A 17,010-nucleotide genomic window follows, 5' to 3' on the forward strand; every position below is an offset into this window, starting at 1 on the left:
CTGCAGCTCTTTTGCCCATTTTGCATGGGGGTCTTTGGCTAGGGCTGAAGGGCCCAGTTCTCTGAGCTATGCCAAGAGCCTGTGTTGCATTAACCTGGCCCTATCTGCTGGAGGGGCGCTGAGATGGGAGTGATAAACATGGCTTCCCTTCTGAGTTAAAGCTCTCGAAGTTGTCATTGGGCAGAAATCTTTCTTAGAGAAGACGCTAGCTTCCCTAATGATTGTCTTTTTCTATTCTCACCTGAGGATATTTTTATTTGATTTTGGAGAGACTAGGGATCAAACCCACAACTCAGGTATGTGTCCTGACTGGGGATCGAGTCTGCAACCTTTTGGTGTATGGGATGATGATCCAACCAACTGAGCCACTGGGCCAGGGCTTCCCTGATGATTTTTGTAGAATTCTGGGAGTTTGACAGGACAGAACTTGTGGGTCTGAAATTTGTACTCTTGTTTGGCCTCTGGAGCCTGTAGGCTGCTAGGGCTGCTGCTATCACAAGAAACCTCTGAGCCAGGGCGTAGCCTCCACACTGAACTGTTAGTTCTTCCTCCATAGGCTGATGTGTCCCTCTGCCGCTTCGCCACTGCCTCGGTAAGGCCCTGACTCCTGGGCAGGACACACTTGGCCCTCTGTTATCAGGACCTTGCCTTCCTATCTAGCTCCACCTCTTACCACACACCACCCCTGCAGGGCTCTGTGTCCTTTGCCAGACTGGACAACCTTGACAGAGTCTTGTTGCTTCTTGCCTTTGCACTTGCTGGAAGGTCATTCTTCATCTGGCTAACTCCTATTTATGCCTCCAATGTGCCTAGAGGCCACCTCCTTTGGAAAGCCTTCTCTGGCCAACTCAGGCTGGTGCCCATGTGCCCCTTCTCATTTATTACAACACAGTATTGCAATAGTGAGTTTACTCTGTGTCCCCCTAAAACTGGAATCTGCTGGAGGGGAAGATTTGCCCTGTTCCTTCCTCACTAAACCTAGTAAGTCATTCCAAGCTTCTTATACTGACAAAATTTTAAAAGGTGTGTAGGGAGCTGGAGGGGAGGGCAGTCAGTCCTGTTCCTTTCTGAGCAAGACACACATAACCTAGGAGCCATAAAAGCAAAGGCTGGTAAAGTTGGCTATAGAAAAGTAATTTTGCCTAGCAATAGCCCAAAGGCAAAGTCAAAAGACAAACAAACTATCTGGGGAAATTATCTGTAGTTCATAGAACAAAGATCTAATCCCCTAATACATAAAGAACTCTGATACATTGATTAGAAAAGTGAGTAGAGGATAAAAACAGTGCACACTGACACACACCCTTGCCCATAAACAGCTACTGAACTACATTGATAAAGAGAGCAGTGCAAATCAAATTACACTGAAATGAAAGTTTCACCTATTAGATAGCAAGAGTGTGGAGAATGTGCACCTTCACATTTTGCTCTTTGGAGAGCAACCCAAAAATATGTTTCAAAATCACATATTACCTTACCTAGAAATTCTAGGATTTGTCCCACAGAGACACTCAACATATATGACATTATATGAGGTCCATCCAGAATGTAGCCAGCCATGAACTATGAAAAATAGAGACATTTATTGAAGAAGGTAAAAGATACAAGAAACATTGTACACAGGATGATGATGCCTCAGTCCCCTTCAGAGCTGGCACCTTGGGACCTCACACAGTTCTTCCAGTCACTGTCCGCTGCCCTGTCATATTTTCCTGAATCTTATCAATGGTCTGAAATCTCTTCCCTTTCAGGTGATTTTAGTTTTAGGAAAAGCCAGAAGTCACAGCACCAAATCTGGGCTGTAGGGGAGCTGAATCACGTGAGGGATATGATGTTCCTCAAAAAAACTCTATACAAGATGTGATGAATGAGAGGACACATTGTCATTATGAAGCTGCCAATCACCAGTTGCCCATTGCTGCGGTGTTCTGAATCATCCGAATAGTTTCTGCAGAGGAATGTTCAAGCTTAACACAAAATTTGATGCAGATTTGTTGCTCTGCTAGCTCGGTCATTTTGAATGTGATGGCCACACAGTACACATGCTTACTCGACAGTGTCTACCATTCCCAGTGACTAGTACAGTGAAGTCATCATTGTTCACACATGCACATTCTAGTCCCCTCTCCTTGGCTTTCAGATTACATTGATGTCATGCAAAGTGTTCTCATTATAGACAATGGCTGGACTTTCTCCAGACGGACCTCATATTTCAGCCAGGCTATTCACTGCAGCATTGTCAATGGTAGTAAAAGACTGGAGACGCCCTCACTATTTAACAGCTGCAGATTGCTTAAATAAATTAGGGTCATTCCTACACTGTAACTCTACAAGTTCACAAAGCAAAGTGTGGGGAAGCTCCCCAGGTGCTTGTACTGGATGATGTCTGAAATACATTGGTTAAAAGAAAATGTAAGATGCAGAAAATGAGTATTGCATACTAGCTGTGTATAAAAAAATAAGGGAGAAAAGAATATGTTCACCTCGGCTTAACACATGCATCAAATACCTATTGAAAAATAAACAAGAAACCAGGCATTGTTTCCCACTCAGCAGGGGAACTGGCTGACTTCATTTTAAGTTTTGAGCCAGCTAAATAAATTATCTACTGCAAAAGCAATTGAATACATGCTTTTAAAAAAGGGCTCCTTCCCTGTTATTCAGAAGTTCTTAAAAATGACTCAGCAAGGAGACCTGGAGTTTTCCATCAAGGTCCTTGGAGTAGACACAGGTCTGTTTTTCTTGTCATGAGAGGAAAATGGCTTTGAGGACCTCTGCATGCTTCTTACAATGCCTTTGAAGTGCCTAATCTCAAAGAGTTTATGGCTTACGGGAAGAAGACTCAAAGTTTTAAAATAATCAAAAGAGAAAATGAGAAGTGAGATCGTATGGTACAAACTTTAAGTGCTGTGGTTCAGAATTGAGAGGCAGTTAGGGTGGCCTTTTGGAGGTGTCAGAACTCAGGTGGGTGCTTCCTGGAGGCCCAGTGCAGCTGAAGCAGATAGGGAGAGTGCAGAGATGCTGCCACGTGCTCGATGTAGGTGCCCAAGTGCGAACTTGACTCCATGGACTAGGGAAGCGTGCCTGCCGAGTGTGGTAAAGGTCAGCTGTGAAATTTGTAGGACAGGTTGGAAAATTGAGAAGCTGGAGTCAGTGAGAAAGCCAGATGCTTAACCAGGAGGCCAGGCTATGCTGAGGCCTTGGCCACATCTGTGGGTGTGGAGAAGGAGAGAGTGCAGAAGTGAGTGACAGTGTGAAAGAAAATCAGCATGATGTAAGACCAGTCCTTGTGGACAGTGGAGGAGGGGCAACTTCATGAGAATTGTGTATGTGTTTGGCAAGATGATTAAGTCTCCAGTGCCACCCTCTAAAAAATATTGTGCTTTGCTTACCAGTTTTTTCTCTCAGGATTGTTCAGTCTGCCCTCATGGTTCTTGGACATTTTGCAGTGTAGAGTTAGAAAAAGCCAAAGGAGGTATGCAACTGAGTAGATGGGAGGAAAGAGGAAAAGAGCCCTACTTTGGGGTTGGTCCCAGAGTCTTTTTTGCTGTGGCAAATCAGGTAATGGGTAAAGGGAGAGAGAAATTAAAGCTAGAAGAAGAGACTCCATTAACTCAAAGTGCTGAGAGAGGCCTGCATGCAGAGGGTGGCAGGAGAGCCATTTGGTGGCCAGGAGTTGGGCTACAGCTGGGATGGGCTTGTAGAGTCTCAGAGCTGGTAAGAGGTACAAGAAAATGGGGATGGGGATAAAGGGATTTTCAGTGAATGTTGCTGAGGTTGTGAGTTGGACACACTTCAATGTTCTTCAAGAGACCCACGTAAAGATTGGGGTTCCTGCCCTGGCTAGTGTGGTTGAGTGGATTGAGTGCCGGCATGGAAACTAAAGGGTCACTGGTTCGATTCCCAGTCACAGCACATGCCTGGGTTGCAGGCCAGGCCCCTGGTGGCGGCGGGGGTACATGAGAGGCAACCACACATTCATGTTTCTCTCCCTCTCTCTAAAAATAAATAAAAATTGGGCCTCCTGGTGCTTACCACAGGCTGTGCTCTTACACTGCCTGTGCAGAAGGAGGGGGCAGAGTAAACCCCATATACACCTCAGCCCAGGGCCTTTGCCTGGTCTGTATTGTGAATGGGGGGACATGGAAAAAAATTTTTTACTTAAAATAAATACATTTTAAAAAATCGGCCTGGCTGGTGTGGCTCAGTGGATTGAGTGTGGACCTACAAAGCAAGGGGTCACTGGTTCAATTCCCAGTCCAGGCACATGCCTGTGTTGAGGGCTAGGTCCCCAGTGCGGGGTGCGTGAGAGGCAACTGCACGTTGATGTTTCTCTCCCTCTCGTTCTCTCTCCCTTCCCCTCTAAAAAATAAATAAATAAAATCTTTCTTAAAATTAAAAATCTTTAAAAAAAGATTGGGGTTCCTTTTAGGTACCTTTACCAGCATGTGCTTCTTTAGCATGATCTGTGCAGTACTAAGCCATAGGGAGCCCCAGATTATATTCAGGTTATATATATGTGTCATGCATTCTGTGTACTGCAAAGAGTTTTCTTGATCTTATTTTGCCCCTCTAACTCAACAGCATCATGATAGACTCAACTAGGATATTTAATTCCATTTTACACATGGGAATATCAGGGTCACCCTTTCTCTTTCTGCCCTACAGCTACCAAAGAGGTTGCTGCTGCCCCAGAACTAGATCTCCCCAATTCACTAGCATTTACCTCCTGAAACACCCTTCTACCACATACCACACACCATCAACACATACCATACATCACCATCACCAGCACACACTCACTACCACCACATGCCACACATAGCACCAGCATCATATACAACATGCCATGCAATACCATACACCATCACCACCACCACCACATACAATATGCCACTCGCTACCATACACCACCACCACTACCACATACCATCACCACACATACCACTGCCACTACCACCACACATGCCACGACCACACACACACCATGCCACACACTACACACCATCACCACATACTACTGCCACATACGACACAACATATCACATGCCACACACTACCACCACCACCACCACCACCACATACGACATAGAACACTAAGCACCAGCACCACCACACAACCACCATCATCACACACACACCACCAGTACACACTGCACATGACCACCACACAACCACCACCATACACAATACATACCACTACTACCACACACAATACAACACACATTAACCACTACCACTACGACCAGATACCTGGTTTTTCAGTCCCAATTTAGTGGCTGCTTCATTACCTTTTTCTTCCTGAAGTTTCTTTCATACATATTTTCTAGGGAAGCATAAAAATCTGAAATGTCATGCATCTACCTCTGTATAAAGAACCCTGGAGTCAGATCCTAGTGACTGACAGGTTGTTTACCCTGGAACCTTCCTGATGGAACCAATTATTCTACAATATTCAAGACAGGTTTGGTACCATCTAGGGCAAGGCAAGGGGCAGGATCCGGCCAGAACTGCTATCTCATAACAAAGGAATGTTGGGAGTAGGAAAGTGTGAGGGCAAGAGGCAGGTGGTGCATTTGAGCTTTAGGGCCTTTGGAGAACATGCTGATAATCGAGGTGTAATCTGGGAATGTCATCCCCTTGCTGCAATGACTTGGTCTCATGGTGATTTTATCTGCTGAGAGTATGTGGTTACCTTTGGCCTGCTAGCCCACATAGCAAGTCCCTGGGGATTGGAGACCCTGCAGACTTCCTTTTGGGCCTCTGGATTCCTGGAAGAGAGTGTAGAGTTCATAGGTACCTTCGTTTGCTTGGGCAAAGTAGGTAAAGTCTGAAGGGTTCACATTGAGGGTGGGGTGAAAATCATATCTTGTTCTCCAAAGAAATCATGGCTTAGGAGCTCATGTCACCTTGGAACTTCTAAAAATTGTACTCTTGCCCTGGCTGGTGTGTCTCAGTAGATTGGACACCAGCCTGTCACCAGTTCAATTCCTGGTCAGGGCACATGCCTGAGTTGTGGGCCAGGTTCCTGGTTGGGGTGTGTGAGAGGCAACCGATGGAGATGTTTCTCTCACACATCAATGTTTCTCTTCTCTTTCTCTCTCCCTCCCCTCTGTCTAGAAATGAATAAACAAAATCTTAAAAAAATAAAAATTGTACTCTTGGTAGGGTGAAAATTGAACTATGGAGCTCCTCTCTTGGGGAGAAATTGGCATGATGGGAACCTGGGAGAGAAGGCCATATAAGGGAACTCATGTTTACTTGGCACCAGGCCTGTGCCAGATGTGAGCTTTGCATACCTTATCTCATGTAACTCTCCTACCAGTTCTTCAAGATAGGCATTGCTATGCCCATTAAAAAAATAAAACCTGAGGCTCAGAGAGAAGAGTATGAAAATTATACTAACTACAAACTAAAACATGGCCTCTTACACAGGCAGGACTTGAGTTGGGAATAGAGAGAGATACAGATAGGCTGACCATGTATTTTGTTGTCCAAAGTGGGCACTTCTGAGAATGAAAAGGAACAATAAATGTGCCAGGACAATAGGCATCAACTGAGTCTGTCTTCGGCAAATTGGAATGTGTAGTCACCCTACACACAGAGCACCAGAGGGAAGTGTGGCTCAGCAACCATGCCCTGGGAATTAACAGCCACCATTTATTATGTAATCCTCATAGCAATTCCTAAGGTGGATTTTTTGTTCCCTTTTGACAGATGAGAAAACCGAGGCTGAAAGGAGTACTTACTTTCTGAAGGTCACACAGCTTTTAAGTGGGGAAGCTGTGCCGTCTCCAAGCCCTTGCTCTTTTTGTGGGTCATACTGCCTCCCAGGCTTAGGATCTTTGGAGGAAGACCAGAGGAAAAGACCAATTAGAGAAAGAGATAGAAGGCTTTTTGGTCTTGGAGTGTGACAGGCCATTTCCCAGTCTGTCCCTGCAGTTTCTATGTGGCCTCTTCTGGGACAGGCATGTGAGCAGTGGCTAGGGAAGGAGAGTGTGTGTGTGATGGTGGCTGGGGCACAGTGGAGGCCCCAAAGTCTTCTGTAGTCTTCTCTGATCTTCCTGGACCTTCAGGGGAGCAGTGGCCAAAGCAGGGGATTTCTAGGAAAAACAGGTCATTCATTGAGTTGCCCCATCTCTATGATCAATGAACAGGAACACTGAGAAATTGAATGGCAGATATTTTGGAGCCAGGACTGTATCCCTGGGCTACAGATTCTGCTGTGACTCCAGCTCAGTCCCTCTGGGGCTCTTGGAGAGACTGTGGTAGTCTAGATGCAGGAATACTCTAGGCTGAAGGGCAGAAAGTGTACAAGATCGTACATGTGTAGGTTTGTGAGCTTCTTCAGGATTAGTTCCTGCTGTATTCACCAGCCAGCCTGACATTCAGGGATGGGTCAGTGGCCATAATACCAACAATGGAGGGCCTGGTCCAAAGCTCAGATGGTCTTTGCAGGCCCCTGACTTCTTTTTTTAATCCTCACCTGGGGACTTTTTTTTTTTTCATTGCTTTGGAAACATTGATGTAATAGAAAAACATAGATCAGTTGCCTCTCATAGGTTCCCTGACTGGGGATCGAACACACTGCCTGGGTATGTGCCCTGACTGGGAATTGAACCTACAACCTTTCAGTGTATGGGTGATGCTCCAACCAACTGAGCTACACAGGCCAGAGCCAGGCCCCTTGACTTATTGTATCACAGGTAGATGGGCAAGGAATTGGCTGCCGATCATGTAGTCAGGCAGACCACACCACCTGCACAGACCCAGGCTTGGGCAGGCTGCAGGCTGCCAAGAAAAGGAAAGTCACTGCCCACAGGGATGCCAGTCTACCTGGGTACCTCACACAAGTACAGTACCCTAGGCCTCTGCAAGCCAGTGGTGCCTCATCAAGGGCCGATTATGTTTCTTTATTCATTTATTTATTTAAAAATTTAGCCCTGGCTGGTGTAGCTCAGTGGATTGAGTGCAGGCCTGCAAACCAAGGGGTTGCAGTTCAATTCCCAGTCAGGGCACATGCCTGGGTTGCGAGCCAGGTCCCCAGTAGGGGGTGTGTGAAAGGCAACCACACACTGATGTTTCCCTTTCTTCCCCCTTCTCTTCCCTTCTCTCTGAAAATAAATAAATAAAATCTTTATGAAAAAAGAACACTCATTTAAAAAATACATTAAAAAAAGAAATCTTTGGAAATTAATAGACTTTACAAACACAGAAGGAAAAATACCATATGATTTCACTCATATATAGACTCTAAAGAGCAAAAGAAGTGAACAAACAACAGAAACAGACTCATAGATACAGAGAGTAGACTGATGGTTGCAAGATGGGAGGGGGTTAAGGGGCTGAGTGAAAAAGAGGAAAGGATTGAGAAGTACAAATTGGTAGTTACAAAATAGTCACAGGGATGTAAAGCACAGTATAGGGAATATAGTCAATAACATTGTAATAACCATGTATGGTGCTGGGCAGGTACTTAAAATATTGGGATTGACCTCATACAATGTATGAGGTGGTATGCAGGGGCAGACTCCAGAAAAAGGTTTGGTGTCTGTCAGGATTTTCCTTTGTGTATACTGCTTGTGGAGCTAATTGACTCATGATCTCAATGGTCTAAACCACTGGGTGTGTTGGTTTTGGGACAACCTGGGAGGGAATCCAGGCCTGGTGATGTCAGGTGCTGCCTGTGACCAGCCCTGGGCTACTGTTTGGAGCTACAAAGTGATCCACAGTTTGTGGCTGCCTCTACTGGGCCTGGGTGTGCATGAGAGGGGCCTAGTTGTGCACCAAGACTCTGGTTTCCACCAGGACTGAGCCTGGGGACAGGTCAGCAAAAGGCCCAAGGCTCCCTGAGATCCACACTCACCTATTAACTGCCTTTTAAGCTCAGTCACTGAAAGAGTTGTGCTAAAGGCCACCAGCAATCAAGTCTCAACTACAACAGGAGACATTATCTCAAATAACCCACAGAAGGGACATTTCTGGAGCACCCAGCTCAGGTGATCAGGAGACTGCACGACTGAGTCCTATAGACACCTACTATTTAAGGCCACCATACCAAGGCATAGAAGATCTACCTAATACACAAAAACAAATACAGAGAAGGAGCCAAAATAGGGAGACAAAGAAACATGCCCCAAATAAAAGAAAAGGAGAAATCTCAGAAAAACAACTAAATGATATGGGAGGCAAGCAATCCACCGGATACAGCATTTAAAACAATGGTTATAAGGATGCTCCAGGAACTTAATGAGAATCTCAACAAAGTGAGAGAAAACATAAAATAAGATATATAAACCATAAAGAGAGCCAGGTAGAAATGAAAATACAATATCTGAAATGAAGAATGTACTAGAAGAAATCAACAGCAGGTTAAATAAAGCAGAGAATCAACAGCAATTGACAAAGTAGCAGAAAACACCCAATCAGAGAGGCAGAAGCAAAAGCAAAGAAGAATTTTAAAAATTGAGGCTAGTCTAAGACACTTCTGAGACAACCTGAAATGCAACAACATCCACATCATTGGTGTATGAGAAGCAAAAGAGAGAAAGCAAGGGATTGATAACCTATTTGAAGAAATAATGGAAGAAAACTTTCCTAACCTGGTAAAAGAAAAAGACACACAGGTCCAAGAAGTGCCCAGTCTCAAACAAGATAAAACCAAAGAGGCTCACACCAAGATATGTTATAATTAAAATGCCAAAGGTTAAAGACAGAATCATAAAAGCAGCAAGAAAAGTAGTTACTTACCTATGGGGGCCAGGGTGGGGGTGTTGCATAAGCCTATCAACTGATTTCCCAACAGAAATTTTTTAGGCCAGAAGGGATGAAAAGCAAGGGTCTACAACCAAAACTACCCTACCTAGCAAGGCTATCATTTAGAATCAAAGGAGAAATTAAAAAAAAATTCCCAGAAAAGAAAAGGCTAAGCGAGTTTATTACTACCAAACCAGTATGTTAAAAGGTCATCTTTAGGAAGAAGGGGAAAAAAGAAGCCATGTCTGGTGTGGCTCAGTGAATTGAGTGCTGGACTGTAAACCAAAGGGTCCCTGGTTTCATCCCCAGTCAGGGCACATGCCTGGGTTGAGAGCCAGGTCCCCAGTGGGGGACATGCAAGAAGCAACCACACATTGATGTTTCTCTCCCTCTCTTTCTCCTTTCCCCTCTCTCTAAAAAATAAATAATGTTTATTTAGTTTTAAAAATGTTTAAAAAGAGAGGAACATAGTTATAAAGAATAAAATGCCAATAAATATGTACCTATTAATAAGCACTTTAAATATAAGTGGATTAAATCCTGCAATCAAAAGACATAGGGTAGCTGAATGTATAAGAAAACAAGACCCATAAAAACAAGATACATTATTGTATGTATCTCACTTCACACAAGAGACCGACCTCAGAATGAAAGATACACACAGACGAAAGTAAAGGGAGAGAAAAAGATAATTCATTCAGTGGAAACAATAAAAAAGCTGGGATAGCAATATTTATATCACACAAAATGGACTTCAAAATAAGGCTATACAGTAAGAGACACAGAAGGACACTACATAATGATAAAAGGATTGATCCAACAGGAGGATATAACCCTTGTGAACATTTATGCACCCATCATAGGAACACCTAAATAAATAAAGTAAATATTGAAGGACACAAAGAGATTGAACATCATGTAGTCACAGTAGGGGATTTTAACACTTCATTGACATCAGTGAATAGGTAGATCTTCAAGACATAAGATCAACAAGGAAACAGCAGCTTTAAGTGACACACTAGAGTAGATGGATTTAATTGATATTCTCAGAGCCTTTTACCCCCAAACAGCAGAATATACATTCTTTTCAAGTGCACATAGAACATTTTCCAGGATAGACTACATGTGAGGACACAAAACATCTCAATAAATTTAAGAAGAATTAAATCATGTGAAGCATCCTTTCTGACCATAATGACATGAAACTAGAAATTAATTGCAAAAAAGAAGACAAAGCCTGAAAAACACACAAAGACATGGAGGCTAAATAACATGTTTTTAAGCAACAAATGGGTTAACAATGAGATCAAAGAAGATATCAAAAGTTACCTTGAGACAAATGAAAATGAACACAAAACAACCCAAAATCTATGGGACACAGCAAAAACATTCCAAAGAGAGAAGTTCAAAGCAATACAGATCTACCTCAAGAAACAAGAAAAATCTCAAACAATTAAACTTACACCTAAAGGAATTAAAAAGAGAACAACAAAGCACAAACTGAGTGGAAAGAAGGAAATAATTATGGTTAGAATGGAAATAAATGACATAGAGACTAAACAAATATACAAAAGGTCAATGAGACCAGAAGCTGGTTTGTTAAAAAGATAAATGAAATTGACAAATCTTTAACCAGACTCATCAAGAAAAAAGAGAGGACCAAAATAAATAAAATCAGAAATGAAAGAAAAGTATCAACTGACAAGTACCAAAGATTCCAAGAAATTATCACAAACAACTACTATATTTTGCTGTGTATAGTGCACCCTTTTCTTGCCCAAATTTTTGCGGGAAAAATAAGGATGCACATTATACATGGGTATAATGATTATATATCATGGGTATAATAACGGGTAAATAATCGCGTGTATAATGTGCACAAAATGTGGGTGTGCATTATACACAGCAAAATACACTATATGCCAACAAATTAAACAATCTGGAAAAAAATGGATAAATATCTAGAAACACAGTCTTCCAAGGCTGAATCAGGAAGAAACAAAACATCTGAACAGACAAATTACAACTAATTAAATCAAAGCAGTAATAAAAAAATCACAACAAAAGTCCTGGACCAGATGACTTTACAGGTGAATTTTACTAGTCACTTAAAAAAGAACTAATACCTATCCTTCTCAAACTATTCCAAAAAAATTTCAAGGGGAGAGAAGACTAGCAAGCTCATCTTACAAGGCCATCATTATTTTAATTCTAAAACCAGATAGAGACACTTCCAAAGAAAGATTATAGGTCAATATCACTGATGAACATACATGTAAAAATTCTTAACAAAATATTAGCAAGCTGAATGCAGAAATACATTAAAAACATCATACATCATGACTAAGCAGAATTTCTTCCTGGGATGCAAGGTTGGTACAATACCAACAAATCAATTATCGTGATACACCACATAAAATAAAGGGTAAAAACCAAATGATTATAACAATAGGTGCAGAGAAAGCATTTGACAAAGTCCAGCATGCTTTTGTGATAAAAATTCTCAGCAAAGTAGAAATAGAGGGAAGATACCTCAATAAAGACTATATATGACAAATTCTCACCTAATTTTCTACTCAACAGGGAAAAAACAAGAGTGTTTCCCTTAAGATCAGTAACAAAACAGGGATGTCCACTTTTCCACTTTTATTCAACATAGTACTGGAAGTCCTAGCCACAGCAATCAGACAAGAAGAAATAAAAGGAATCCAAACTGTAAAGGAAGTAGTAAAATTGCCATTATTTTGTAAATGACATGATAGTATATATAGAGAACCCTAAAGACTCCACAAAAAACTATTAGAACATATAAATCAGTAAAGTAGCAGGATACAAAATTAATATTCAGAAATTGGTTTTATTTTTATACAACAGAAATAAACTATCAGAAAAGGAAACTAAGAAAACAATTCCATTTACAATAGCATTAAAAAAAAACAACAACTCTACAAGTAAGTTTATCCAAGGAGGTAAAAGACATGTATTCAAAAAATTACAAAGCACTGAAGAAAGAAATCAAAGAATGTACAAATAAATGGAAGCATATACTGTACTGTGTCCATGTATAGAAAGAAGTGACATTATTAATATGTCCATACTACCCAAAGCAATGTATAGATTCAATACAATTCCTACCAAAATACCAATGGTGTTTTTCACAGACTAGAAAAAATAATCCAAAAATTTATATAGAACCACAAAAATCTTTGAATAGCCTAAGGAATGTTGAGAAAAAACAAAGTTGTAGGTATCACACTACCTGGTGTGAAACTATACTACAAGATGACAGTTATCAAAACAGCATGGTAATGGCATAAAAACAGACATGTAGATCAATTGAACAAAATAACCCAGAAATAAACCTATGCCTATATGGTTAATTAATATTTGACAAAGGAGGCAAGGACATACAGTGGGGTAAAGATGGTCTATTTAATAAATGGTGCTTGGAAAACTGGACAGATACATGAAAAATTATGAAATTATACCAGAATAAGCTCAAAATGCTTTAAAAACTTAATGTTAGAGTCAAAACCATAAGGATCCTAGAAGAAAACATAGGCCATAAAATCTGACATTTTTCATAGCAATATTTTTTTTCTGATATATTTCCTCAGACAAGGGAAACAAAAGAAAAAAAAACACAAATGGGATTACTTTAAACTAAAACGTTTTTGTACAGCAAAGGAAATCAAAAAATGAAAAGACAATGTACTAAATGAGAGAACATATTCACCAATGATACATCTGATAAGGGATTAATATCTAAAATTTTTAAAGTCATCATATTGCTCAATGACAAAAAAAGCAAACAATTCAATTAAAAATGGGCAAAACACCTGAATAAACACTTTTCCAAAGAGAACATACAGATGGTCAGTAGACATATGAAAAGATGCTCAATACCAATAATCATCAGAAAAAATGCAAATTTAAACCACAATGAGATATTACCTCATACCTGCTAGAATGGCTATCATCTATAAGTTAACAAACAACAACTGTTGGCAGGGATATGGAGAAAAGGGAACCCTTGTGTACTGTTGGTGGAAATGCAGATTGGTGCAGCCACTATGGAAAACAATATGGAGTTACCTCAAAAAAATTAAAAATGAAACTGCTTTACCCTGGTTGGTGTGGCTTATTGAGTTGAGTGCCAGCTGGTGAACCAAAGGGTTGCCACTTTGATTCCCAATCAGGGCACATGCCTGGGGTACAGGCCAGGTCCCCAGTAGGGGGTGCATGAGAGGTAACCACACATTGATGTTTCTCTCCTTCTCTTTCTCTCTTCCGTCCTCTCTCTCTCTCTCAAAATAAATAAAGTCTTTTTAAAAATGGAACTGCCTTATGACCCAGTGATTTCATTTATTTAAAGAAACCTCAAACACTAATTCAATATAATATATGTATCCCATGTTCATTGCAGCATTATTTAGAATAGCCCAGATCTGGAAGTAACCCAAGTGCCCATCAGTAGATGAGAGGGTAAAAAGTTGTGGTACATATATGCAATGGAGTATTACTTGGCCATTAAAAGAAGGAACTCGTACCATTTGTGACAGCATGGTTGGACCTAGTAGGTTTATGCTCAGTGAAATATGTCAATCAGAAAGAAACAAATGCCATATGATTTCACTCAGATGTAGAATCCAAAGAATAAAATAAATGAGCAAACAAAATTGAACTAGACTCATAACACAGAGAGCAGACTGGTCATTGCCAGAGGGCAGGGTTGTTGGGGGACTCAGTAAAAGAGGTGAAAGGATTAAGTACAAATTGGCAGTTACAAAACAGTCATGGGGATGTAAAGTGAAGCATAGGGGATATAGTCAATAATATTCCAATAACTATGCATAGTGCCAGTTGGGTACTGGAAATATCAAGGGGAGAACTTTGTGAAGAGTATGATTTTCTGACCACTAAGTTGTACACCTGAAACTAATACAAAATAAAACTGAAAAAAAAGCATTTGTATAAAATAATATGCCTTGATTTTATTGTTGAGTATATAACATATAGAATGTTAATATATTCAACAATAATAGTACAAAGGAGGTGAGTGGAAACAAAGCTGTATTAGAGTAAGGATGGTACCTTGAATCCAAATGAAAAATGAACAAAAGAACAAATGAAGAGAGCCAGAACTGGTAAATAACAAACTAAAAATACATACTTGCTCTTCTCTTTGCTTCTTAAAAAAACATACAAATATGTCAATAATTATTATAACAATTTATTGTTGGATTTGTAACTTATATAGACATATAAATATATATATAATATATAAACATATGAATATATAAACATATGAGGTCTGTCTAGAAGGTATGCAGCCATGTAATATGAAAAATAGAGACATTTATTGAAGAAGATAAGAGATACAAGAAACATCATGCACAGCACAATGACGCCTCAGTCCCCTTCAAAGTAGGCACCTTGGGACCTCACAGTTCTCCCAATCACCACTAGCTGCCCTGTCATATTTTCCTGAATCTCATCAATGGTCTGAAATCTCTTCCCTTTCAAAGGTGATTTTAGTTTTGGGAAAAGCCAGAAGTTGCAGGGCACCAAATCTGGGCCATAGAGGGGCTGAGTCACTTGGGTGATTTGATGTTTTGCAAAAAAACTCTGCACAAAATATGATGCATGAGTAGATGTGTTATTGTGATGAAGCTACCAATCACTGGTTGATCATAACTGCAGCCTTTTGAATCATCTGAATAGTTTCCGCAGAGGAATGTTCAAGCTTAATGCAAAATTTGATGCAGATTTGTTGCTCTGTTCACTCAGTTTTTTTTTAAAGACTTTATTTTATTTTTAGAGAGAGGGGTAGGGAGAGAGAAAGAGAGGAAGAAAAACATCAATGTGTGGTTGCCTCTCATGTGGCCCCCACTGGGGAGCTGGCCTGCAACCCAGGAATCTACCCTGACTGGGAATCAAACTATCACTCAGTTATTTTTAATGCAACAGCCACACAGTACACATACTGACTCAAGGGCATCTACTGTCCCCGCCCTGACTAGTACAGTGAAGTCATCATTGTTCATGCATTCGCATTCCCATCCACTGTCCTTGGCTGCTATGTTACATTGATGTCACACAAACCATTCTCGTTGTATTAACAATGACTGAACTTTTTCCAGACAGACCTTGTATATGTAATATATAATAACAATAATAGCACAATAAAGAGGGAGTAAAACTGTATAAAGGCAACTTTTCTATTTAGAATTAGGTTAGAATAAATTTGACTGCATTCTGATATCTTAAGATGTATATGGTGGATACTAGAGCAACCACCAAGAAAACAACTAAAAGAGTAGTTAATATATAGATATAAAATTATTAATTAAAGTGTTGTGCTAGAAAATATTCACTCAGTGCAAAATAAAGCAGTAAAGGAGAAAGAGCAGAAAAAGATGTAAAATATATATAAAACAAAATAAAATAGTAGGCATAAATCCAACTGTATCTATATAATATTAAAGATATGATCAAAAGACAGAGATGGCCATGCTGGACAAAAAAAACAAAAACAAAAACACAAAAAAACAAGATCCACTCTGCTGACAACAAGAGATGCTTTATATTCAAAGATACAAATTGATTATGCATTCACTGGTTGAATCTTGTATGTGCCCTGACTGGGGGTTGAACCTACACTCTTGGCATATCAGGGTGATGCTCTAACCAACTGAGATACCTGGCCAGGGCCATTTTATAGTGATAAAAGGGCCAGTCCATTAGGAAGACTTAACAATTATAAACATGTATGTACCTGAAACCAGAGTACCTGCATACATTAAGCACAGTTGAAGGGATAGATAGACAACAATAATAGTCAAGAACTTTAACATTCCACTTAAAATAATGGATAGAACAAGTAGGTAGAGGGTCAACAATAAAACAGAAGCACTGAACAACAAACACTATAAACCAAATAGGGCTAACAGACATTTAAGAAACTCCCCACTCAAACAGCAGAATATATATTCTTTTCAAATTCACATGAAACATTCTCTGATACAAACCATATGCTGGGACATAAAACAAACCTCAATAAATGTTAAAGAATTGAAATTATGGAAAGTATTTTCTCTTACCACAATAGAAGGCAATTAGAAACTAATGACAGAAAGTTTAAAATTTTACAAATACATGGAAAATAACATATTCCTAAAAAACTGTGAGCCAAAAGATAAATCACAAGGGAAATTAGAGGTGGTTCCAGTCAAGATGGTGTCTTAGCCTAAA

At 40.3% G+C, this 17,010-nt stretch overlaps 1 long non-coding RNA gene and 1 other non-coding gene across 2 annotated transcripts in view; one reads left to right on the forward strand and one right to left on the reverse strand.

Moving 5' to 3' along the window:
- Positions 1 to 4,018: 4,018 nt before the first annotated feature.
- LOC123825365 lies at positions 4,019 to 4,146 on the forward strand. Its single transcript, XR_006786901.1, has one exon. It is a non-coding gene; the product is annotated as a small nucleolar RNA SNORA51 (small nucleolar RNA).
- Positions 4,147 to 6,748: 2,602 nt separating this feature from the next.
- LOC123825177 overlaps positions 6,749 to 17,010 on the reverse strand; it is a 74,865-nt gene continuing 64,603 nt past the window's right edge. The window contains exon 3 of the long non-coding RNA XR_006786854.1: positions 6,749 to 6,843. This is a non-coding gene — a long non-coding RNA (uncharacterized LOC123825177). The remainder of the gene's footprint in view (positions 6,844 to 17,010) is intronic.

Source organism: Phyllostomus hastatus, unplaced genomic scaffold (genome assembly GCF_019186645.2).
Source record: "Phyllostomus hastatus isolate PE091 unplaced genomic scaffold, TTU_PhHast_1.1 phas_contig_62, whole genome shotgun sequence".
Classification (NCBI taxonomy): domain Eukaryota; kingdom Metazoa; phylum Chordata; class Mammalia; order Chiroptera; family Phyllostomidae; genus Phyllostomus; species Phyllostomus hastatus.